Source organism: Ammospiza caudacuta, chromosome 1 (genome assembly GCF_027887145.1).
Source record: "Ammospiza caudacuta isolate bAmmCau1 chromosome 1, bAmmCau1.pri, whole genome shotgun sequence".
Classification (NCBI taxonomy): domain Eukaryota; kingdom Metazoa; phylum Chordata; class Aves; order Passeriformes; family Passerellidae; genus Ammospiza; species Ammospiza caudacuta.
The window spans coordinates 140,249,751-140,276,117 of NC_080593.1; the positions used below are offsets into that span (position 1 = coordinate 140,249,751).

The 26,367-nt window shown below is 35.4% G+C and overlaps 1 protein-coding gene across 3 annotated transcripts in view; it reads left to right on the forward strand.

Annotated features, from left to right (window-relative positions):
- CSMD3 (CUB and Sushi multiple domains 3) overlaps positions 1-26,367 on the forward strand; it is a 586,238-nt gene that overhangs the window by 151,089 nt on the left and 408,782 nt on the right. The gene's annotated exons all lie outside the window — the stretch shown is intronic.

A 26,367-nucleotide genomic window follows, 5' to 3' on the forward strand; every position in this document is an offset into this window, starting at 1 on the left:
GGATAAAAGTTTGATGAACAAAAACAAAACAAAAAAACAATCCAAGGTACATTTTTTAATAGTGGTGGTTACAAATTACTGAAATGTGACCTAAGAATGTGGCAGATTCTTGATTTAAGTCTTAACATTATGGCTTAAAGTCTTAATGCATAAAGTGCTGTTAAGGTATTTTTTTGCTATGTCAAATAAAAGAAAAAATAACCAATTATTTTCAAGAGTTCCTTTTGTGACTCAATGTTTTATATCAGAAACATCTAACTTTACACATAAAATGCACCCCTGTGATTCCCTTCAAATGAATCTCTCCTAATTTAGCCTAATACAATTATCCAACACAGAATTCTGCAAAAGGTTGCTAAAGATGATTATAGACTAATGAGCTTCTTATCTCTTTCTCACTGTTTGCCATGGAGACTCTGATTAAACACTCATCCTTAAAGATTTCCTGTGATATATGACTTATTATTCCCTACCAATGGTCATTACATCTAACGCAGTGGATTCTGACACAAGCAAGAAAAAAACTAAGAACAGAACAAAAGTATATTTTGTTCAATATTAATTTGAGGGTTGTTTGTTAGCTTGTTTTTGCATTTCAGAAAGAAACTGAATTTAACGCACACTTAGAAGTCAGCAGGCATAAGATCACAGACGTCTGTTAATCACCTATGTGTAAATATCACTCTCATCTGCCTCTTCTACTTCAGGACAAATAAATTTGAGGATTTTTTTTTAATTTTTATTTTTGATCTTTCCTCTTACATTGCCTTCACTTTAAATGAAGAGATAAGGAAGATGTCAAGCTTGTGCTGTAGCATTGTGATGATTATGGATTGATGTCTCAAAATGGGGAATTTCATTGAAAACAACAGTGTTTTGTAATGTCACAAGCAGAACACTCTACTAATGTTTTAATTTTTGTTTTGTTAAATTATACCAATATTTGCATTTTTAAAAGTAATACATCTTTGGGCCAAATTTTATTAATGAAAAAAAGTTAGTCCTCAAATAGGTTCATATTCCTTTACTTGTCTCTATAGGATTTTATTGAAAAATCAGCAGACTTATTTAATGATTGCTTTATTTCAAAGCCTCTTTCTAACTGAATATTGTTTGAATGCACAAAGATTTTCACCTGCATGTTTTGGTATTCATTAAAATATTGTTACTTTATTAGATTTATTAGAAGTGAAAAAATACCCTAATTATAAAAAAGCGAAATTGTATTTATTTTTCTGGTCAACTACATGGTGGAGTTGCTCTCTATATGAGACAACACTTGAAATGTACCAACCTCTGTCTTGGTGTGGACGACGAGTGAGTTGAGATTTTATGGGCTCAGATCAAAGAGTGGATTAATAAAGGTGACACTGCTGTGGGTGCTTACTACTGGCTGCCTGCTCAGGTGAAGGAGGAGGATGAGGCTTTCTCCAGGCACTTGGAGCAGCCTCCAAGTCAAAGGCACCAGCTCTTGTGAGGGACTCTGTCTACCAGGCCAGCTGCTGGAGAAGCAACACAGCAAAGCAAAAATAGTCTACGGGGTTCCTTTGAAAACATTGATGAAAATTTCCTGTCACTGGTATTAGAGGATCCCACAGGGAACGGTGAGCTGCTCAACCTCAGATTAACAGCATCTCCTTTTTGGAGATGTGAAGGCTGGGGGCAGCCTTGGCTGCAGTGACCATGAAAATTTGGAGCTGCATATCAGGAAAGGAGGAGCAAGTAAGAGTTCAGCCATGGACTTCAGGAAAGCTGATGTGAGCACTTCAGGGATTTTCTTGGAATAATCAGGCACGGCAGGGAAATGGGGTCCAAGAGAGTTGGTTGATGTCCAAAGTTGACTTCCTGCAAAACCAATAATGCTTAATGTCAATGAGCAAGAAATCAGGCAAAGGCAAAGTGGGAGAGAGACCTGCATGGATGAACAAAGAACTCCTGTCGTTACTCAAGCATAAGCAGGAAATGCACAGGAGTTAGAAGAAGAATCAAGCCACATGGAATGAATATAGAGATTGTCAAAGTTGAAATGGGATTGGGAAGGCCAAAGCCCATCTGTAATTAAATCTGACCAGGATGTCAAGGACAAGAAGGGTTTCTTAAAAGACATCAATAACAGAAGAAAAACAAAAGTATAATGTGGGCCCATTAGTAAATGGAAAGAAATCCTGGTAACAGGGGACACAGAGAAGGCAGAGTTATCAAATGCCTTCTTTGCATCAATCTTTAGTAACATAATTTTCCTTGGTGAAGGAGGCTTGAGTTAGATAACACCTAAACAAACTTGACATCCACAAGCCCATGAGCTCTGGCAGGATGTGTCCACAAGAGCTTCTTGACACCATAGCGAGGTCGCTCAGTCATCTTTGCAAGGTCATGGCAACAGAAGAGGTGCCTGGAGACTGGAAAAAAGCAAATCTCACCCTGGTCTTCAAAAAGGTCTTCAAAGTCAGCGCCACTTCAATCCCTGGAAAGGTGATGGAGCATCTCATTCTGAAGGCCATCTGTATCCATATGGATGAGAAGAAGGCAACCAGAGATATTTAGCATGGATACACTAAAGATAAATCAAGCTTGACCAAACATTGCCTTCTACAGTGAAACAACTACCTGGATCAATGGGGAAAGAGCAGTGGATATTCTCTACCTTGGCTTCAGCAAGGCTTTTGATGCTGTCTCTCACAAAATCCTGATAGACAAAATCAGGAACCATTGACTGGATGAGTGGACATAGGTCGATTAAAATATGTCTGAGTAGCAGGGCTGTAATTAGTGACATGGGTCTACTTTGAGGTTTGTCACGAGCAGTGTCCTCCAAAGTTCCATACTGGGCCCAGGATAGTTTAACTTATTCATCAATGACTTGAACAAAATGGCAGATGTCTCCTCAGCAGGTTCACTGATGACACAAAGTTGGGAGGAGTGGCCAATACCTGAGTTCTGTGAGACCTTCAGAAAGACTTTGACAGGCTGGAAAGATGGACAGAGAAGGACTGTGTGAAATTCAACAAAGGACAGAGCAGTCCTGCACCTGGGGAAGAATAACCCCACTGACCAGCACAGTCTGGGGGCTGATCTGGAAAGCAGCTCTGTGGAGAAAGACTTGGGGGTCCTGGTGGATACAATTCTGTGCCATGTGCTCTAGCTGGCCCTGCCTGAGTAGCAAGTTTGGATCAGACCACCCAATGCGTTGCCTCCCAAACTTAGCGATTCTTTGACTTACCCCATGCACAATCCATGACAAGTTTCTAAATAAACCTTCTCGCCTGAAAAATTAGTTTTGATAAGGTTGTTTTCAATAATGAAATCTGACAGAAGCTTAATTATATCACCTATTCCTGAGCTAATGTTGCAGCATGCAGTTTCTCCATAATGCAGCAAACTAGAAACAATTTACTAATAGTAATAAATAATGCTACACTTGTATATAATATTTTCATTCTATAAAGGTTATAAGAATTACACACTTTCATAATCAAGGAAGTATTCTGACATTTATGTCTTCTAAAAAATTCTTATTCCATGCTAAAATGGGTGTTGTAAGATTCTCCATTCTAAAATTTATTTTTTTTTAGAATTCAGAAATTTCAAGTGCAGAATACAGTTGTATTTGTATTCCTAGATGCTCTAATAAAATTTAAATTAAAGTGTCTTGTGGACCTTCCAATTGTCTGTACATATAGCTACAAATTATCTGCCAAAATAAAAACTCCATTTGTATTTTCAACGAGGAATTTTGGTTTTCTACTTGTCTAAATGAACATGTATTTTGATCAGAGAAGCATACAACCCACGGTCTAGCTTCATTTTTTCTATTGAAAAAATGTGTTTCTCCTTTTTTTACTATTTATCTGGGAGGACATTGAGTTATTTCTTGCATATATTGTCATGACAGGTAAAAGGCTGAAGAGGTTCATACTAAATTCCAAGTCTAGAAATTCTGTAACTCCCCTCTAATATATATATATGTATGTAATTATAAAGATATGTCTCTTTATACCTATCTTCTTCAGTGGATTTATTCCAAATGAACTTAACTGAGATATTTATAAACTCTTATTTTTAAAAGTGATCTAACACATGTCAGAATTGAATTAAAATATTCAGCTCACTATTTAAATATTTTGCCATGTCCTTTATGCAGAACCCACTGGACTGAAAAAATTTGTTAATTGCAAGTCACTGTTATAATTGTGTAAGTACACAGATACATGACTATACATATTTCAACTCCATGAGGTGAGTTTTAGGTCAGATACAACACAGAGTAGCTTCAAATTAAATTAAAGTGTTTTGTGGACCTTCCAATGCACTTATATTTAATGGTTGTATTTGTTTATGTATGGTATGGAATAGTATGGAATTTTGAAAAAAAACCCACTAAAATTAAACTTCACATAATTACCAAGAAATAATTATATAGCATTGTAAGCTTTTCACAGACAGATATATTTGGTTGCAGATGGATTTATGATTTTATGAAATCATGTCAAATAGAACCTAGTAATATAAACAGTAAAATAAGACTACTGCCTTGGCATCTTTGTTATAAGCTGGTCTATGTAGGCTTTGTAAAGAACAAAGCAGGATATAAAGTCAAAGTACTGCACTTGATGCCATGTAATGCATTAACTATTGGAACTGACAATCTGCACAGAAGAAAATAGAGTGCACTAACTTGAAAGCAGGAATAAATTACATCTCACAGGGAACGAGCAGTTTTCTGCCTGAAGCGAGTTCTTATACACAAATAGTTATTCTTGCTTATTCTTGGGAAAAGCCCAAGTATAGCTGTGTGAGTCTGGATAAGAAACATGTTAGATTATCTGAGAAAATTGAAAAGAAAACAAAAAAATATTTTCTAGAATTATGTATATGTACATAAGCAACACATTTCTGCAGATCCTTTTTGGCAAATAAGTAATCAGTGGCTTAGAACACTCTTATGGGTGGTATTTAAAAAAATATAAATGCCAATGCTTCTACCTAGAATTAGAGATAATAAGTAAGATTCTTTGGGGGGTGGAATTGATGAAAAAGATCTACTATTTTATTGAAATAGTAGAATAATGGTTGCGTGTTTTCAAGTACCATGCTGTGTGCTTTCAAGCAGGGCAGAGAAGATCTTCAAAATAACACCCAGAATGACATTTTGAATAAAAAAATATACAATATCTTTTGTTGCTTTGAATTTTTGCAATAAAAGAGCTTTGTGAGTTCTTTACTTTAGACATCTTTAAATGTATAATTTTTTGTACCAATAGAATCAAACTTTTCCATTTATGAAAAGCCTTGAAATTGCTCACCACTGTACCTTACCACACTTATATTTTTTCATTATATTAGTGTTATTCTCAGGATACTCACTATTCTTTCTGATACTCACTATCAGGGAAATAATGCAGAGTCTGCTGGTGTGAAAAAACAAAAACCTGAGCCTGAAGAATAGCAAATCCCCATGTGATTTTTATTATGTGACCAGAACCATGGATTTCTTATCATTGTAAATAGAGGTAAAACTTTGCTGAGTTATGTAAAGCTATTTTAAGTCATTAGCACAGAAATAGAAATGCTTACCACATATTCCTAACACGAATGGTAAAATATTCTAGTTTTACTGTATTGACAATAAAAACAATATTAGCATTACTGATATATGTAGTGTCTGTTAAATATATTCCTAACTCACTGAAAATATACCAGCAATAATAATGATCTATCACTGTACATTCTCCTTAAGCAGGCAACACTATTCATGAGAATTCCAATTAGGTTTAATACAATCAATTAATGTCTAGACTCAGTGCTTCTTCATTTATGATATTGGTGGTCAAATAACAAAATCCTTAGGATGCATGGAGAACTGCTCCCATGTGAAAATTTATGGCATGCAATGATGTGCTACTGTAATAGCAATGATACTTGAAAAAAAAATTACAAATTTTCAGAAAGTAATCAAACTATGGAAATATTTCTAACAAAAAATAATTCATTTTTATTAGCTTCATTTTTTAAAATCAGGATTTATATTTTCAAAGCTTTGAATATCTTAAAATGTTTTTCTTACTTGTCCTTTCTTTAAAAATGTATACCTCCACATCAGAATATTAATCAGAACATCAGAATCATACTTCCATTTGGTTAACATAATTTGGCTTTGCACATCTTTATGTAATTTCGGTAATTCCTATCGTAGTGAAGGAAGTTCTCCTAAGATCCATTAGAAAGTTGTATGAGCAGCGGACTAACCCTCAGGAGGTGTGATATAGTCCAGAATGAAAAGGTATATGCATCAAAGTAATTTAAACTCATCAGTGCAGAAACCATGCTAATTTGGAAAACAAGCCTCTTACATTACATCTCCAAACAGTATGCAGAGGACTGGAGAAAGAAGCAGAAATTAACTCTTTCTAAATAAATTAACTTCTGCTTAAAGAAGAAAGAAAGTAAATGTAATTATTCAAGGAAGAGAATGTTTGGGAAAAGTTGTAGTGAACACCAAAGTAAGGAAAAAACAAATATAACAATGCCTTTTGTTGCTACTTTTTCCAGAAAAAGCACCAATAACATCAAATTTAATTACAAAAGGTTGTTGTAACAATTGATATAGGCAATGAAGAGGAAAAAAGAAAGATCAGCTTTTAAAATCAAGAAATCTAGCCCAATACTGAACACAATAAAACTTCTTGAATAACAGAATTTTCATTTCCACCACTGTAAAGGTGGGAATTAGGACTTCTTACACAAGTGGATGGAAGTTAGTTGGGTGGTTTATGACAAGCTTGAAACACTGCTTTCATGTCCTGTTTTATTAAAAATTTTTTTAATGAAGGACAAAGGACATAGAAGTTGTGCTAATTGTTAATGTTAACATATGCTATTGAAATTAAGTTGTGAAGTTTTCACTGAGGACAACATAACAGTGAGAATTATACCTGCAATTGAAAGGGATAAAGATTACTTGAGTAATCAAGATGAATGAATGGGAAGAAGGAACCCAAAAGAGTAAAATGTCGCTTTAGCATTATGTTTAGCATCAAAGCACCGTACTAGAATTGTCAGTTACAAAAAAGACTCGGTCTTTCCCATCTGATTTAAAACGAATATCTTTATTTGTTAGAAACACCTAAAGACTATTCCAAGAGGATGGGTGTTAAATGTTTAACTAGCTTAATCCCAGTTTGGGCTAGTAAATTCTGCTTTTGCAAGGCAATTGTTACCCTTTAACGCCCTCTTGTTCTTCTATGGCTCCTTTTTTATATGGCATTCTTGGATAAAACCTTTGTAGTGATCAATTAGCAGAAATAATATTTGGAAAATAATTTGAGATACTTTGAAAGTAATTACTGGTTCATTAACCCAATTTACTGAACTGCTTAATCTAAAATTTTTGTCTGCCATAGGCTTTGAAACAGACTATTATATTTTCCCTAACATTGCTGAAATTATGGCTTGATAAACCTTTCAATATCTCTCAGTTTCTGCCTAAAATGAGAATTTACCTGGATATGAAATGAAATTGTGGGAATATTGTTCAGAATTTTGGTATCACTTTGCAAATCCTGATTTATAATTCATTTGTAATTACATCTGGAAGGCAGAAGTTATAGCAAATTAGTTTCCTGGGGAGTATTTAAAGTCCTTCAAATATTTCTTCAAGAGAATAACTAATGGCCAGTTGTGTTTTTCGCAGGTGAAAGATTTAATTGCTAAAATTCTAGTATGACATTTTAGCATTCTTCAAGACTACATCTGTCTAAGGCTGCATCTTTCTGAGCCTAAAGATTGATTCACCTATGGAACACAAATCTTCATCTTAAGCATTAATTAATCTTGTTCTTATAATTATCAGAAGTGTTGCTGGTTTATTTAAATATTAAGACATCACTTTTGGCATCTTGTGGGATGGTTTCCAAAACTGTAGCTTGTTTTTAAATTGTAATATTTACAATTGTACACTGATGAAGGAGTTTGAAGATGATACTGTTGTGTTACTAAAATAAATTTGGAATTCCACAAAATTTATTCATCTTTTCATTCAGCTCTTCAAATTCAGAGGCTAAAACCAATTTGCCTTAAATTATCTTGACTCTGGAAACGTATTTAAATTTAATGAAGTTGTAGCGTTTTTGCTATATGTGTATGAAAGATTCCACCAGAAAAGATTTAATTTCTCACAGAGCTAATGAAATGAACATATAGGCAAACAGTCTGTTTTGTTAATTCGTTCATCTTGTATATTGGCCTTTTGAGTTTTGTTTAGGATTAAACTATTGGTGGTAGATCTGTACAAGCGGAGCACATTACATTTATTTTGCATTTCTGTTAACTGGTGGAGGTAACCTTATCTCAGCTGCACAAAACAGTTCATGGGTAAAAGTTTTCTTTGCACTACACCATCAAGTTAATTCTGGGTTGTTTTAAGGCAAACCGAGAGGAGGTAAAAAATTTCAATTGTGAGAATTTAGGATCACTATCTGCCTCATCGGTTTAACCTTCCTAGACCAAATACTCTTAACATTGGCTGGTATTTTGCAGTTCAGAGAAAGAAACTTCCTTGTGTGCAGTTATGCATCAATTCTCTCCATGTCACAGTTCCCTCATCTTTCATTTTGAGGATTTAATATCATATCACAATATTATATGATTCACATAATCACAGCATTGTCAAGGTTGGAAGAGACCTTTAAGGTTATCTAGTTCAACCATCAACCAAGCATCACCATAATCAATATCCCCAGATGCCACATCCAGATGCCCCTTGGACACTTCCTGAGATGGTGCCTCCATCACCTCCCCAGGAAATTTGTTTGAATGCCTAACCACTCTTTCAGTGAAGTTTTTTTTTTCCTAATATCTAATCTGAGCCTCCTCTGGCACAACTTGAGGCCATTTCCTCTTGAGACATGACAGAAGAGACAGACCCCCATATTTTGCACTTTTCTTCTGATATAATTGTAAGTATGTATATTTAAAATTTTTGTATACATCTTGGAACCTGTAAAAACTGTGTAACTAATAGTGAAAAAAAATAGTCTTTGTTTTTGACGCCTGTTAGTTCCTAGTTTTGTCTTCTTTAGAGAACCATGAGGAAAGCAATCTTTTTCAGTATCAATACTTATATGACCCACATTTAAGTCAGGTAGCAGTGGATAGGGTTCATAAACAAAGGATGCAGAATGATGGGCACATGGGTGACATCAGAAATGGTAAGGCAAGGTGAAAGCATACCTGCCTCACGTCAGCCTGGGAGGAAAGCAGGAGTCACAGGAGAGCAACATTGTTGGAATAACTGAGATAGTAGGGCAGCTCACATGGCTGGAGTGTAACAAAGGATGTGTGCAAATTTTTCAGAAGACAAAGATGCAGAATGGGCTGGTCCAGGGTTTGTGGTTCAGGATCAGAGAACACTAGAACAATCAAGGAACTCAGATTATCAGGATAAAGACAAGGCAAGGTGTGAAGTGTTCTTTAAAGAGCTCAAGGAAGTCTCTAATTCACACACTTTAGTTCTCATGCATTTTCACCTTGCTGTTTCTTGTTGAAAAGGCAATAGGGCAGGATGAAAACTGTAAAGATTTCAGATCTTAAAGAATCCTGCATTCCACTGCAAGATCTATTCCCACTAGATAATGTCCTGATAGTTTTTGAAAACCTTACCATTTTCCAAAGGCAGTGGTCTTCTATATATATTTTTTAACATTATTAGAAAGAACTTATATAATTTACTCCACATTTTTTCCCATTGAAATTTAAACATACTATCTTCCACCTCCCTCTTCCCTCCTCATCGTATATACTTTTGCACCAATGCACATTAGAAAAAGTTATTTTCCTCCTCTTTGCAATTTCCTTTTACATATTTAGTTTAGCTCTTTTTTAACTACTATAATATTAATGCTATCTTACTTCACAACTCATGAGACCACTAGTAATGTTTGCTAATTTCCTCTTGATTTTTTTTTAATTTATCTATGCTTTCTTTTGAAGTATTGGGCCCTGATTAGCAAAGACTAGCTAAGAAGTTTTGTGCTTCGTGGATCACAGGTCGTACTTACAGCATAGTCTTTTTGGTCTCTGGATGTGTCCAGTTAAACTGTGAGGGCAATTTCAATTCTTGTTCCACTTTTTAAATAATGTCCTGGTTTTTAAATAACATTTTTTAATGAAAAATATTTGGCTTTTACTTTTATTGTTGATTGGTTGGTTGGTTGTTTGGATTTGTTTGGTTTCTGAGGTTTTTTTATTCAGAACATTAATTTTTGAATTCCAGGTAGATAGGCAAGGCTTTTATCCTTCTGTTTTGTCCGTGGAACAAAGCACTTTTGATAAGACTCAAATTAAAGGGCTTCAGTAGACAAATTTGGCCAAAGTCCCAGAATAATATGGTGTTTATTTACTGCAATCTATAAATCTCTAAGCTAGCCAAAAATGTGGTGTCAGATTCAAATTTCCTAACTATCTGAAGTAAAAAGCAAAGTGCATGCATCTGTAGGAAAAATGCTGTGGTTTAACTCTTCATTTACTCTTATTTAATTTAATACAAATAACGAAAAATAAATATTTGGAGATTCATTCTTCCTGCATGTTTGAACACCAAGTGAAAATGCTGAGGTAGTGGTTGCTTCATGTCAAACTTAAAGAATGATAAACATTTTTTTCTACATTTGTTTATCTAAACATGACTTAAAAAGCAGAGATTTATTAATAACAATAATGACTGTAACTTCATGAGCAAACATTCTGGAATTTTATTTTAATTGGAGATGAAAGTTTAAAGAGTTTCTGTCATTTATCCAAGTCTTGTGTATATTATCCATACACCAAGGATTTATAGTGTTCAGTTTCCACTAGGAACACCAAAGACAGAAGTAAAATTTTATAATCATTAACAAACACTAGGCTTCCATCACCTAAGTAAATCAAAATAGAGTGACTGATACTCACTGAGCTAGGGTTTATCACCTATAAATAGTACAGCAAATGGATTGAGAGCACTCCTTCACTGGAGGGAGAAAGCAGAGGAATGGACAGCACAATAGCTGGCTCTCTGGATTCTCAAGTACAATAATGACAGGTTTTTCCCTTTCCTAATTCGTTGATAGAGAATCAGTTCTTTCCAAATAACATGCAGTTATGCATTAGTCATAGTATAAGAATAATAACTGCAGAAGAATAATAGCTGCATTTTAAATACAGCTAAGTCAGCAAAGTACTTGCCAACCGTTTGCTCTTTCTAAATGTTCCAGGCAGCCCCAGTAGAACCAGTTATTCTTTATGTCTAGGTGCATGGTGACTCCATTATCCTCTTTTGCAGGTTACTGTAGCTGCTCAAGTAAGCTTGAATTGTGCAAGAAAAAGAAGTCTATATAACAGCTATAAGTATGTCTGTGGAAAAATTCCTACTATTTAAAGAGACCTCTTAAAAGAGTTTTCCAACTCCCATTTTGCAAATTTATGACTTGCTTTCTGAGTCTGTGAATTCTTGCCTTAAATTAAACACAGCCTCATATGTCTCACACAGTTTGATGGCACTTTTGGGAACTGTTTTTCATGTTATTACAGGTTTAACATTTGATCACAATCTTGAGCAGTTTGTTTTGGTTTTGTATTTTTTTTTATTTTAAATAGAGATGCACTCAAATATAATCAGAAAATGAAATATAGATTCAACATACAGTAAATATGCTCATAGTTCCTTTCACTTATTTTTCCTTCTGACAATCCTATATCATAGAACAAGGTCCTCCCCTTTTGATCTTGTTTCATCTGGATCTGTCTGGAAGAGTGGCTGGATATTCCAGTCATGTATAGTTGACACAGTAAGGCATTTTTCATTACACTTTCTAATGGCCTTATAATTATCAGATGAAAGATACAATAAATTAGATATTTTCATTTAATATGTGAGACACAACCTGATTACTATAATATTGCTCTTTTTACTTCTGTAGGTACCAATTAAAAGGCATTTCCTTCTCTGTGCTAAGGATAACTCTCTTAAATTTATACCAAGAAGTCCCTCTGAAATTCCTTTACTGATGCAGCTGTTTGCACACGATATACTCAGTTCATTAGCAGCATAGAGAAAAAACACCAACCATCTTAATGATTTTTACATTATTTTTCTCCACTTCATTCCCAATAGTGACACATTTTTATGTTTGTCCAAAAATCCTTAGTAAACCAGGTGTTTATTTTCACATACGTAGTAATTTCTGACTGTTATTTTAAGCACTGCAATTATCAAAGAGAGCAGAGTATACTGCATACCATGTTCTTGGACATAGTATACCATACTCCTTGGACTGAATTTCAAACATTTCTGGAAGACAATTTAACCATTCATTTTGTGTAAGAATAAACAAACTTCATCTAATACTCAGATCTTCTACACTAAAAATTTTCTCGTAGCATTCAATGGCTTTTCTGTGGTGAACCTATCCATTCATAATTTCCTAAAAGTACAGGGGCTGAACACATTTGTAAGGAAGTTATTTCTATTCATCAGTAAGAATTTTTCACTACACTGCTAGCTTTTTGTATTTGGATATCAAACTACCATATTATATTTAAAGTATGTAGTGGGTAAGGGTCTGAATTTAGATTTCCACAATGTTTAACTGTGCAAGTAGACTCATTGGACAGACACTGATTTTAGTATCAATTCTAACAGCATTAAAAAGCTAAAAAGAAACTAAGGAAATGTGTTTCATATATCTTAGAGTCTAAGAACCATAGGAATTTATTTTTAACCAAATATTTTCTACATTTTTATGGATTTTAAAATTTTTTTTAAAGGAAGGTGATATTAAAAATCTTGAATGCTCAATGAAATGTTTTTCTCTCATTTCTAAAACAAGAAAAAATGTATTTAGTTTACTGATGTTGAATGAATTTACATTATAAAAATATATTAATGGAGTTCTAGATTATAACTGCCTCATGTTGGAGCACTTTTTTAAGCACAGGAATTTTTTCAGGGAATTTGGAGGTTTCCACATTAGTCAGGCTATCCACTGAATATGCTGTTTATTAAGTAATGTTTAGCTAGTCTTTCAGAGTCTTGTTACTGTTAAAAATAGCATTAGCATGTTCCAAACATGATATTTGACTTTTCCTCTGAATAGTGACTCTCCTTAGAGCAATCATATACCTATGTAAGGGAATATCCATGTTCTTGCCATGCCAAGCTTCCTGCTGATTGCCTTTAGTTTTGACTATTAATTCTTTCTGCCTAATTATTTACCAAGCATATTTTAAATAGTACATAAGCTACCAGGATATTTTGTAAAAACCTGCAGTTACACATCAGATAAAAACAGCATAAGGTGAAATTTCCATGTAACATAGATGTGTTGAGAGGGTAAGGAGAGATTATTCAAAATATCATTTTTCCTTGCCTCAATGCATTGACACAGTACTTGGAACAGAGATTCATCCTTCTGACCTATCCTGAAAGAAATTTCTCTCAGTATATCGGTATCATCAGGCCTTGCTGTCTATCACCTCCCTGGGAAGCTTGTTCCAAAGCTTGACAACTGCTCACATGAAGAAATTTTTCCTAATAGCCAATCTAAACCTTTTCTGCTGTAACTTGAGACAATTTCCTCTTTCCTTATCTCTTGTTACCTGGGAGAAGAGACCAACAGCCACCACTCTACATCTTCCTTTCAGGCAACTGTAGAGAGTGATGTCTGCCTTGTGCCTCCTTTTGTCCACGCTAAATGGCCCCAGCTCTCTCAGCTGCTCCTCATCAGACTTGTGCCCCAGTCCCTTCACCAGCCCTGCTCCAGACACACTCCAACCTCTCCGTGTCTTTATGATAGTGGGAGGCTCAGATTCTACTTAACACAGGGCTCAAGGAGTGGCCTCAGCAGAGCTGGGTGCAGAGGAACAATCACTGCCCTGGTCCTGCTGAGCACACAGTCACTGACACAGGTCAGACTGTCATTGACCTTCTTGGCCACCTGGACTCACAGCTAGATCATGTTCAGCCACTGTCCAACCAACGCCCCCAGGTTCTTTTCCGCCAGGAACCTTTACAGCCATTTCCCCAAGTTCCAGTGAACTGAATGGTGATGGCAAGAGGCAAAAAAACAACAACAGAGGAAGCGGGAAAGATTAAGGGATTCAAAGGATTGTGCTACCACAGAGATATTGTACTACTGGGAAGGGTAATATATATGCTATTTTGGTAAACAAAGACTTTACCTAGGAAGCCCACTACTTGACTTTCCATTTAATACAAATCTATATTAATTTTGTATGTTGGATCCATGGTCCCCTTTTCCATACTACTTTTTACAGAACTCCTAAGATGATTTTGGAAAAGAGTATGTAAATCCAGGATGATATCCATCTGCACACCTGCCTTTCAGAAGTGTAGTTTTCAAGCATTCATTCTATCAAATTTCTGCCTCTCAACTCTGGAGGTATCTACAAGAAATGCAAGAAATTGGTTTAATTATCATAAGCTAATGTTGATTTATAAACAATATTTCTTCAATAGCAGTAATCTAATTCTTAAAGTTCCAGATATAATTTCGAAGTTTTGTCAGTGAGGGAAATGATTTTACAGTTTTTTCAGGCTCTGCTTACTGGAAAAGCTACAGGGTAATCTGGTTTTTCAGTATCTTCTTCAGTCTGTTATAGCACATTGCTGTTTACATGCCCTGTTTCTCCATCATGAATACTACTGCTCACCACCTAGAACCTTAGATAAATTGCTTGACCAAAGGTTCATTTGGGCATAGAAGAGACAGAAATATGTTCCATATATCAGGAATTGCTAAGTCTGACACTGCATGTTTATTCTGTTTGTTTTGTGCTGTTGCATACAGCCTTACAACCATTCTAATTTCAAGTATTTTTCGATTGTATTTGCTTGTGTTTCATGTCTACCCTGCCATTTGTAAGACTACCTGCCATTTTGAACAAGGATGTTATAATGATCTTGCTATTAGCCAAATAATTTCCTCTCAGACATAAATTCCAATGCTGCATATTATCCGCTTTGTGCCAGCACTCTGGAAATGGTTTACAGACAATAGTGATTTTGTAGCCCTCTAGTCCAAGAATAAATTAATGTATAATCTGCACAATGTCAGCACAGGAGTTGGCAGGCTTAGTAGATTCTGCTGCATTTCAGCCATTCTCTGGCTAGGCTAGTACATAGAAGGTCCAATTAAGAGATTTTCTAAATGCGTACAGATAATTACACTAACATCTCCCTTTTCCATAATCTCCAGTATTTCACTCTTCCAATCTTTCCAAAGATCCAACTTTTTTTCTTAGTTTTTGTACAATCATTTGTGTAACAGTCTGAAAGATCTATGGTCCAAATAAAGAAGCTGCTAGCAAGGAGCTTTGCCATCAATATTTAGATACACTTGAAGAATAGCTTGACATTTATAAGCAACTCTAGCATGCTAAGAGAACACATTTTTTTCTGGATACTGATCAGATATCTCTGTTTGGTAAAAGCTTTCAGTTTGTGGATAAATATTAGACATGTTTATAAAAAATATGTAAAAAGCAAAGATAAAAATATGAGCATTAAAATCCTACAAATGAACAAACTTCATGAAGTTAATGATGTCTGTCATATAACTTGTACATTTAGGAAAGAATATGGAATTCTGGGACAAAAATGCATTTGTTTCTCTCCCTGTCATCTATTTAGGGAGTTCTGAAGATAAACTGTTCATGTCTAATTATAACATTTGTCATAGCTACCTCCAAAGATCTCATGTTGTTAAACTACCATTTCATCTTTGTATCAAAATCTAAAGCAAACCCAAAAAGCAAATAGCAAATGAAGAAAAATGAACTGATTAAGTCACAGTCACGTCTAGTAGGTATGTAAACAACCAACACACAATTTTCAAGGTCTCATAACAGCCCCTGCCCAGAGGCTGCAAACCTCAGTGAAATTAATTTTGTAACTACAGATTACAAACTCCTGAAAAAAAATTACAGTATTTAATGTGAACAAATATTTGACAAGCAAAATAGGCCTATGCAAACTGAAGCTTTTTGGAGAATTTGAAAATTGGGAGACTCTAAAGACTGTTTTGCAGATCTGTCTGATGAGGACAAGAATGAAAGTTCACCTAAGAATAAGACTGATGCACAGGCTACCCCAAAGGAAGAAAGAAAGGAACTCAGGACAGCTCTGTTTTAAGGCACAGGCCTCAGACATCTATTTGCAAGTGCCTGCAGAGGTGATATGGGCTGGGTTTCAGACTCAAATCCACTGACAGTGATTTTAGGTTCAGAATGTATGATGCAGTGTATTCCTACAGGAAACAAATCTAAAATTTTGTACATGCATATGTGTATATGCAGATTATTTCTTCTACTAAATATTCAGATGAAAGAGAGTATTCTCACTGAGGTTCTATTAAAAAAAAAAAGCTGCAGTTTTTGCATAGATTGGATACCACATGTGTCAGATGGCTGGGTGTAATTCAGCTTGAATAGATTTAGGAGGTTTTAACAGGGTCAATTGGAACCTTTTTATATTCTATTGCTTCTTAAAAATTGGATTGCTTTCTATCTATACTTAATTTTTTTATTTTTAAACATTCTTACATAAATTTTAATGTATTTAATATGTGAGAGTAGAGTTTGTGTAAGTCAACCAAAAGCATTACCTTGTTCTTCTGTGTAGTGAGTGTACTTTCATGTTGTATTGTTCTTCTTTTCATAAAATTTATCCTGTATCCTTTGGCAGTATACGTGTGGTATTAAGTGAAGATCTATACTTGAAAAATAAAACAAGTTGTTGCTAAACAATTAGGAAGCATTATGTGATCACCAGTTCCCTAGAGAAGTCTATCCATCACACTGGCAGGGTTTCCATGGAAACAAGAACATTATTAAAGACACAAAAGAGTCCTGTCTTTCTCTGATTTGTCCCCTTTTCTTTTTTTTAGGTAGTTTGTGTTGTGCATAAGCATTTCATTTCAAATTGTGCAATAAATGAAAGCATTTAATCCCCTCATTAAATGGAATATATTCCTTTCTATAATAAGCTCTGAAATTCTGTGAATCTTAAGCTGCTGTTCTAATTTTAGGCAGTTTTACATTAAGAGGATATGACTATTCATTTACTGAGAGTGAATGAGAAATGTGACCTAGACTGCTATTTTTCTGTCATGCTCATTTTTTCTAGTAGCTTTAAAAAAAATAATAAAAAAAAAAAAAAGCAAGAGGAATATGGTATGGGCATGTGACTTACATCAGCCTAGTAACTTGCTTCCTCCATATCTGAATTTCCATAACTCTTAAAGAATACCAGCACTTAGAGGGTGGGTTTTCTTTCTTGGACTGAAATGTTTGCATTTAAACATTTCCTCTGGGCTCTGAACTGTGTATGCAATTGAGATGTTCGTTGACAACTGCAGAGAAATCATACTTGCAAAAATAGAATGTTTAGATGAGAAAACATTTTAATGAAATATTCATTTAGCAGGACAGCAGTAAATATGTTGTTAAATCTATCTTTGTAATGGAAATGAAACTGTGTTATCTTACTAATAGAAGTATCATGTTCTCTTCTGGTATCTTTGAAACATAGAACTTAAGTAAGACTGGGGTTTTTTTTTTCCATTTCTCAAATATCCCTTTCTTCTCATGATAATTTGTTTTCATATTATATGACTACTTCACATTAAAAAACCACGTAACATTTTAAATTCATTTTACGGCAGTTCTCAAAATTTTTAGTATTTATGAATATTGTTAGGTGACCAAAGAGTTAATCAGCCTCCTGTACTATCAACTCAAGTGAAGTTACAAAGCAGAATGGTGTTTAGCTAGATTTGGGATAGCCAGGATGAAAGGGATTCCTCCAAGCATCTTCAATATAAAAGTCTACATGTTCGCTACATTTCTATATTTTTAGGGCCACAACAGAGAATATATAAATCTTATGAAACAAAGAATCTTATGTTCTTTGCTGAAAGAAATCATAGATTTGTGATATCATGTAGGTTGGAAGGGGCCTCAGGAGGCCTTGTGTCCACAACAAGGTCTCAACTACAGTAATTTTCTTGGGCCTACTCTCAGTCTCTTCAAAGATGGAGATAATGTCTACAGAGACTGTCTCTGGGCCCTAGTTCCAGTGTCTGACCTCAATCATGGAAAATTTCTTAAACCTTACATTGAATCTGAATTTCATGTTTCAGTTTATGTTCATTCTCTCTTTTCCTTTCCACTATTTATCTTTTAGAAGAAACTGGCTCCATGTTCTCAGTACCTTACCATTAGGAAGTTGAAGACAACAGTAAGGAGCCCCATATATTTTCTCCAACCTGAACATATCCATTTTTTTCAGCTACTCCTCTAGTCATATGCTCCAGCTCCCAAATCACTGTGGCAACCTTCAACTTGACTCAGTCCAGTATACCTCTGTCTTTCCTGTTGTGTTGGGCTGACCTTGGCTCTATCACTTCTCCTTCTCAGCTGGGCAGGTGAGAGGAAATCTAACAAAAAGCTTATAGTTTCAGATAAGAACAGGGAGAGATCACTCAGGATTACTGTCATGGGCAAAACAGCCTCAGCTTAGGGAAATTAGTTTATTACCAATGAAATCTGAGCAGAATAATGGGAAATAAAATCAAATGTTAAAACACCTTCCCCCAACCCATCCCTTCTTCCTGGACCTGACTTTACTCAAGATTTTTTCTACCTCCTCCACCAAAATAGTGCAGGGATGGCACAGAATGGGGGTCGATGTCAGTTCATCACACATTGTCCCTGCCATTCCTTCCTCCTCATGGGCAGGACTCCTCAGACTCTTGCTCTGCTCCAGGGTGAAATCCTTCCCATGGGAGAGAGCCCTCAAAAAACTCCAGACTGAGTCATTCACACAGGCTGAAGTTCTTCATGAACTGCTCCACCACAGATCTCTCCCATGGGGTGCAGTTCTTCAGGAACAGACTGTTCTAGAGTGGGATATCCCATGGGGTCACAAGTCCTCACAGGAAATCTTTTCCGTGTGGGGTTCTCCATGGGTTCTGCCACGAGCCTACTTCAGTATGGTTCCCATGGGGCCAGGTGTCCTTGAGGTGCTTCTACCTGCTGCAGCATGAGGTTCTCCACTGGGGACCTCCACGAGGTCCAGCCTGCCTGACCATGGTCTTCACCACAGACTGCAAAAGAGCTCTGCTGTGGTGTCTGAAGCATTTTCTCCGCCTTCTTTTTAACTGACCTTGGTGTGTGCAGTGACGTTTCCCTCATGATCTCATACCTTTCTCCAGCTAAAATTGCAGTTTTTATGCCTATCTTGAATACATTATCCCAAAGATGCTATCAGTGTCAGTAATGGGCTCATCCTTGAAGAACCATTGGAGCCAGCAGGCATTAGCTCTGTCAGGTACAGGGGAAGCTTCCAGGAGCTTCTCACAGAAGCCATCCTTGTAGCCCACCTTGTTCTAAAACCTTGTCATTCAGACCCTTTACACTCATACTGGTCTTTTAATATGATGCACTGTAAAAGTGACTATTTCTCATAAATGATTATGAAAGACCCTAAGGTGACTTGCTCAAATACAGAAGTCTAGTGTATACGTATATGAAAATTAGATGAGATTTCCAGTTCCATATATTAAGTGAATACTGCAAATGCAAAGTGAAAGAAATTGCAGGAAAAACCTATCCTGAAGTACCAGACTTTGAATAAGAAATATGAGAGAACACAAGATACAGCAGGCAAGAATATTCTGAGAAATGAAACAGGCAATTTTGAAACTGTTAATGGAAAAAAAAGTCACCGCAATCCAAATATGGCACGGAAGATAAAATAGTCAGCAAGAACAATACAGTGATTATAGGGTATTTTTAAAGGGCCAAATGCGAAGGTCAAATCTGGGGGAATGGAGAGGGTGCACAAAGGGATATAAATATATACAACTGGAAACAAATTTCTCCATGGCAAAAACAAGTTGTATGTTTCCTTGAATGCATATGCCTCTGTTTTGAGAAATAAACAACCCAATTTTTGAATATGAATTAGACTGTATTTTATTTTCTCTTTTTTGTTTCCTTGTTAAACAGTGTATGATCATATTTAGAGGCTGCTGGTCTTCATTTATCAATAACCACTGTACTGTGTTCTGCCAAAAATGGTACATTTCCTTTTGTTGAACTGAAATAAAGATTTTTACTGTGTCAGGAGAACAAACATGAACTTTATCTTGACCACAAATTAACAGATTGAATGGCAAGTAATCTAATTGCATCAAAGAGGCAAGGGAAAAATTCATTATAGTTTAGCATTTTCTTAAAAAGAAACTTAAAAAAAGATAAACTTTTTAAATTTGCTGCATTTTCAATGAATGTTATAGATTTACTAAAAAATTCTAACTATAGTCTTGTAAGTTTTTACATGTGTATTTCAAATAATAAAGATATTGTCCTGAGTACATTATTTATACATATAAAAACACATTAACCAATAAAATACGTAAATATATATTTATATAAACACTCTAGTGACCTGCTATATGTGTTTATATTCTTGTGACATTATTTTTCAGGTAATTTACTATAATCATATTTTATTATTTTATAATTATATTTCCTATTTTATAATTTTTGAAATTGTATGCCGCAGGCTGAAAACTGTAATTTTTATTTTCTACAAGTTTTAATATTTCAAAAGTGTAACTTTCTGATCTTAATTTTTAGTAATTTCTGCATAAGTATAGAGAATTTCTGCATTAGACAGTAGAGTAGGAAGTAAATAGAACATGGATTCAGAAATAGTAATAATTTTGGTAGTCCCTCAGTACCTAGAAGGTGACTACGAAAAGAAAGCTAGAGAGAGGCTTTCCACAAAGGAATGTAGTGATAGGACAATAGGGGATGGCATTAAGCTGAAGGAGGGTAGGCTTAGATGAGATCTTAGAAAGAAATTCTTTACTGTGAGGGTGGTGAGGCTCTGCAACAGGTTGCCCAAAGAATTTGTGGATGTCCCATCCCTGGAGGTGTATAAGCCCAGGCTGGAAGGTGCCCCTGCTCATGGAAGGGGGGTTGGAATTCAAACCCGACCGCTCTATGCTTCTCGGACTGATCCTCATTTAGCAGAGGTTATTGTAGATACAGAGAAATACAATCACTTGTAGAAACCACATCAGTTTAAAAAATATTTAAAAAGTAAATAATAGAGTTGCAAGTATCAATGGTTTTTTTAACATTTAAAATCTAAAGTAATGAAATTACTCAGCTATCTTCAGACTCCTATCTAACCCTTCAAAAACAAGCAAAGAAAAAAAACAAGATAAAAATCTTTATTTTCTGAGGAGGTCAGCTGTAAAAAAAAAAAAAAAAAAAAAAAAAAAAAAAAAAAAAAAAAAAAAAAAAGGCTTTCTAGTCCTTTCCCTTCTGTGAATTTTCATTGTTTAATAATATGATTGTATTTGCTCTCCATTGTGTGAATTCTGCAAAGGGACTAGTAATTTACATCTATCTAGCTGCCTGTTTTCATGAAAATTTTAGCAGAGTTTTTCAGAATGTGTCACTACTGCTAAATTTGCTTAAAGCCAAGCTATAGATTCAAGAGGTGCTGGAGAAGGAAGCAAACTGAAATTCTTTGTGATTGTATAGTCAATTCAGCATCAAGTTTCAACAGTGCAGTTCAGGGCTTCTTTTGCATTTTGCTATACAAGTAATCATATGCACTGTGTTCTCCTAAGCATAATGTTTAATTTATATGACAATAATTTATGCTGTTGTTGAATTATTTAACTTTCAGGTAGTCTATGCTATAATGTAAGGAATGTGTTTTTCTTTGATTCTAACTGTTTCTCTGTCATCACGATGAAAATAGCACATTATGAATTTTATTACTGTATTTTTACATTGTGTGCTTTGAGAATTGTCAAATTCTTGATGCAAATACTTTTGCAGCCAATTAATTGCACGAGGTTCCTCAGCCAATTTGTATTTTCTTGTTTATTTTCTGTGCTGTTACTTCACTGAAGGTACCCAGACACATAAACAGTATTTGCCTTATGTCAGCATTACATTAAAAGCCAACTCATTTTAGAATTAATATTTTAAAATTCTTTTGATAGAAATTTGGTCTGCTGAACTCAGAGTTTTTCCTCATGTTATCTCTAAATACCTTCCTTTACTGTGTAAAAACATTGCTTTAGTAAATCCTGTGTAATGCCATTGGTCTAGATGGAATTGCAAATCAATCCAGCAATGCACATAACATCGCACCATCTTCATAAACAGTGTGATCTACCAAGTATTGGATGAGAAGTGTTACAAGTGAATGTATATAAATATGTCCACATGCATTTATCAGGGTGTAGGATCTTGAAAACATGTCCTTGACAGCCATTCTCATATAATGGACTGGACAGAACAGCCCATTGCAGGTTTTTTATAAGGATGTCTCCTATGAGTATCTACAAACAACCTTGTCCCTTGGGTGAACCACTCACATACTTCTCAAAGCCTCTTGGGTATTGTGTCTCTCTGTGGTGATGCAACATCCCAAAAATGCTTAGGTACTACTGCTTATGCTGCTAAATTGGCTACACAGTTATAGTGCTTTTAGCTGGACGTCAAGCAAATAATTATATCTTGATTAGTGCACTTTAATTTATGCTCGTAATAGACCTCAGCTCAAACTACAGGAGTCAGAGTATGAAGTTGCTTATATTGAGACAAGATGTTCATACTGATTCCCTTTTGATATTTATTTTGTCTAGGCATTTCAATAGCACGATGCCATTGTAATATGATACTTCATTTTCAACATGCTACCAATAAATATTTATCACAAATAATATCAGGATACCGATTTTAATTGCCTTTATCAGGAGAGCAGCTTGACAGCAACCATATATATTCAACTTTTTTTTCAAACTTTGGCAAAGTTTTAAACTTAGTTAAATAGAATTTATAAAACAAAATAATTCCATGTCTTGTATTTTGGAGGTGTCCCTGCCAGTAGGAGAGGGGTAGCAGCAAGATGATGATTAAGGCCCCTTCCAAATAAATCAAATACTTGAGTCTATATCCTGCTAGAGAGTTAATAGGGGAAGAAAAGATGAATATGAAAATAAAGAGAACCTTTTTCAGAATTCTGATTTTAGCAAGGTGGTCTACTACAAGGTCTGTCATCAGGAACCTCAGAGTTTTAATTGTGAGATTGCTGCATCTCTAAATACCTGCTCTTCAACTCAGCTCTATTTCATTTTGGGAAGTGTCTGTAACAGCTGTAGTCATTCACAGTGCTGTGACTCTTAATATCAACAAATGTATTGCAACATCCTTATTTGAAAACGGTACTAAAAAGATGTATGGGGTTTTTTAAATTTATGATTAGCCCAGTTCTGTTACATTGCTTTTTTCACAAGGTCAATATTACAAGATGTTGCATATGTTTTAAGTCCTGGCAATTGAATCTTTGAAGTTTTCAAAAGCTGAGACCAAGCTAATGAAAATAAAGATGAACATTTGGACCATGATTTGAATCATGTTTTAAATCTGAAGCAGTAAAATGGACATCAACCTGAGATTTTAAATTTACTATTAGACATGCATTATGATTTTCCAGGAAAAAGATCTAGAATGACTTCTAGCACACATCTTTAATGCTTTGGATTTCTATCATAAACCAGAATGGCTCCAAAGATGCCATGACTACCTGTTGACTCAATGATGTGTAAAGTAAGAAGGACATACATTGTAGGCCTCAATGGCTCTAAATTCAAGGCTTTTTAAAAGAACTGTTATGTATAACTTTTTTGATTAATGTTGAAGGGACGAAAAGTACAGATACTAAAAAATATGTATGTGTATGTGTATGTGTGTGTGTGTGTGTGTGTGTGTATGTGTATGTGTATGTGTGTGTGTATGTGTGTGTATGTGTATGTGTATGTGTGTGCGTATGTGTATGTGCGTGTGTATGTGTATGTGCATGTGTATGTGTATGTGTGTGTGTATGTGTGTGTGTATGTGTATGTGCATATATTCACTGTGAAATTTCTCGTGTCAGGAAAGGAATACTGAAAAAGGTACTTGCCAGAGCTCAGTCTTTTAGGTAGATCAGAGGAAACAGATGTGTCAGGGTAAAGCTTTTACCTTACTCACATATGATCACCATCCAGAGTGGATGTTGGCTACATCCACGGAAGTCAATAGTCCTTCCAGCCACTCTGTGCTGGTGTTATGCAGTGGCTGGGCTTCAACACACAGCAGCTCCACTGTGGGCACTTTGCTTCTATGCAATTTTGTATGGGTGAATTAAAACACTTCCAGCACATCTCTACAGGCAAGAGTCTTTGCAGGAAATCAGATCTGTCCACAGCCACCCACGTTATGAACCTTTCCTCTATTTTCTGGTATCGGTCTGAAAGTTGTCGATCTGTGGCTAATGTCAAGACTTGTGACAATCAATTTGTTTTTAAAATATCCTGGTTTCCATGGCTTTCTGCAGTCTGCACTGTACTCAGTTCTTGACCTAGAAGACAGCACAGTATTCCCAAAATCACAAAGACAGTATCTGAGGCTGGGAGGCACCTCTGAATATAATCTAGTTCAAGTCGCCCCACTGAGAGCAAGGCCACCTGGAGTGGGGTGATCAGAGCCATGTCCAGTTGAATTTTGAGTATCTTGGGATAGAGATCCCACAGCCTCCCTGAACAAACTGTTTGAGTATTCAATCAACCTTACAGTTTGAACTGTAAGTTTGAACTGTATTACTTTTATTTCAATTTATGCCAAATTTTCTTGTTATTTCTCTTTGTACTATTGAAAAGAGTCTGTCTCCATCTTCTTTACTTCCCTGTCAAGTATTTATAAGCATTGATGATTCCCCTTGAACCTTCTCTACCCCAGGCTGAACATGCACTCTCAGATTCCCTGGTATGTCTGGAACTCCAGTCCCTGAATAATTTTCCTCTTTGTGGGACTCTCTCTGTCCATGTCTCTCATACTGGGGAGCTATCACTGGAGTCAGTACTCCAGGTGCAAGGGAACTGGTCTCTGTCTGGACATTATGCTGCTTTTTGCATTTCACCACCCTTCATGCACTTCACCTCCCAGCTCTTCAGTCACTTTTCAACACATATCACAGACTCGTCACTACCCTGTACTTTATCAGTTTGTCTAGGAGAGTGTTACTGGCCAAAGAGAAGAAGATATATTCAACTTCTACTTCAAAAACTTTGTTCGTCACTCAAGCAGAACACTGAAACTCCTATTTCTAAATGCTTCTGTGGTGTAACAATCTTTTCCTTCCAGTTCTGATTTTAGTTTTCCAAATTTGAATGTCTCTGTGAACTTTTCAAATGCAGGCAGACTTAATTTAAGTTTGATAAATTTTGGCAAATAAGGTAACAGAGCTGCCAAAGCAGTCATAAATTGGCTGAGAAAATGTCTTCAGAAGAGGTTAAGTCCTGCTTCTCTCTTCTGGTGAAGCATCAGTCATAGCTCACATTCAGGAGTGCTGAATTCTAAAGTTTCTGCATAATTAAGCAACTACAGAAATCTTGACTCTGAAACCTTATTGACTCTGAAACATTTTGCCATCATTTAGGTATTTTATGATGCAATACAACACAAATTCTTGTAGAAATGTAAGTTTACAGAAGTAAAGAGATCACAAATATGCCACAGAAATTGTGCTTCTTATTTTGCACCGTGCTGGGTACGAATACAGCCTGTTGTTTAGAGGTTTTACAAAAATGAGCATATGGAATTGCACATTTTAGGAAGAAATTTTGATGAACATTTGCATTTTTCTTCAGTTAAAAGTAAGTTATTTTAAGATCCATGCTCCCTGTAATCCAGCTGTCATTAGGCCAGAAGGTTCAAAGGACTAGACAATGAAAGTTATGATAGCCTCTTATGCCTCTAAAGCCCTATACTGAATGTAATACAGAAAAATTAGTATGAAATCTTGCTTGATGGTTTAGACACTGAAGTGGTCTCATTTCAACATTTTTGAAGGTAAGATAAAAATAACTGAAGATGTACACATTGAAATCCATTCTCCATTGAATGGTGCAAAACTTAAAATAATGCACTGGTTCTGAGGAAAAAAAATACAACTTTTAATCAGGTCAAGAGAGTTGAAACTAAAACAAAGGAAGTATTCTCTTTCTCCTGTTCTTCCTCTAGGTGTTCTACTAGATTATGTGCAGGAAAATTTAAAAAATATTAAGTGAATTCAAACAATACAAGTTCTTCACTGTTTTAGTTTTTCAATTTGCTTGGATGTTATGTTTCTATCTTGAACCTTTATAGGAGAACTATATTGAATGATAGGAGAGCATATTTCAGGACCACAAGAGGTTATCAAATTTAACAGACCTCTCAAGTCTGACTTTAAAGGCAGTT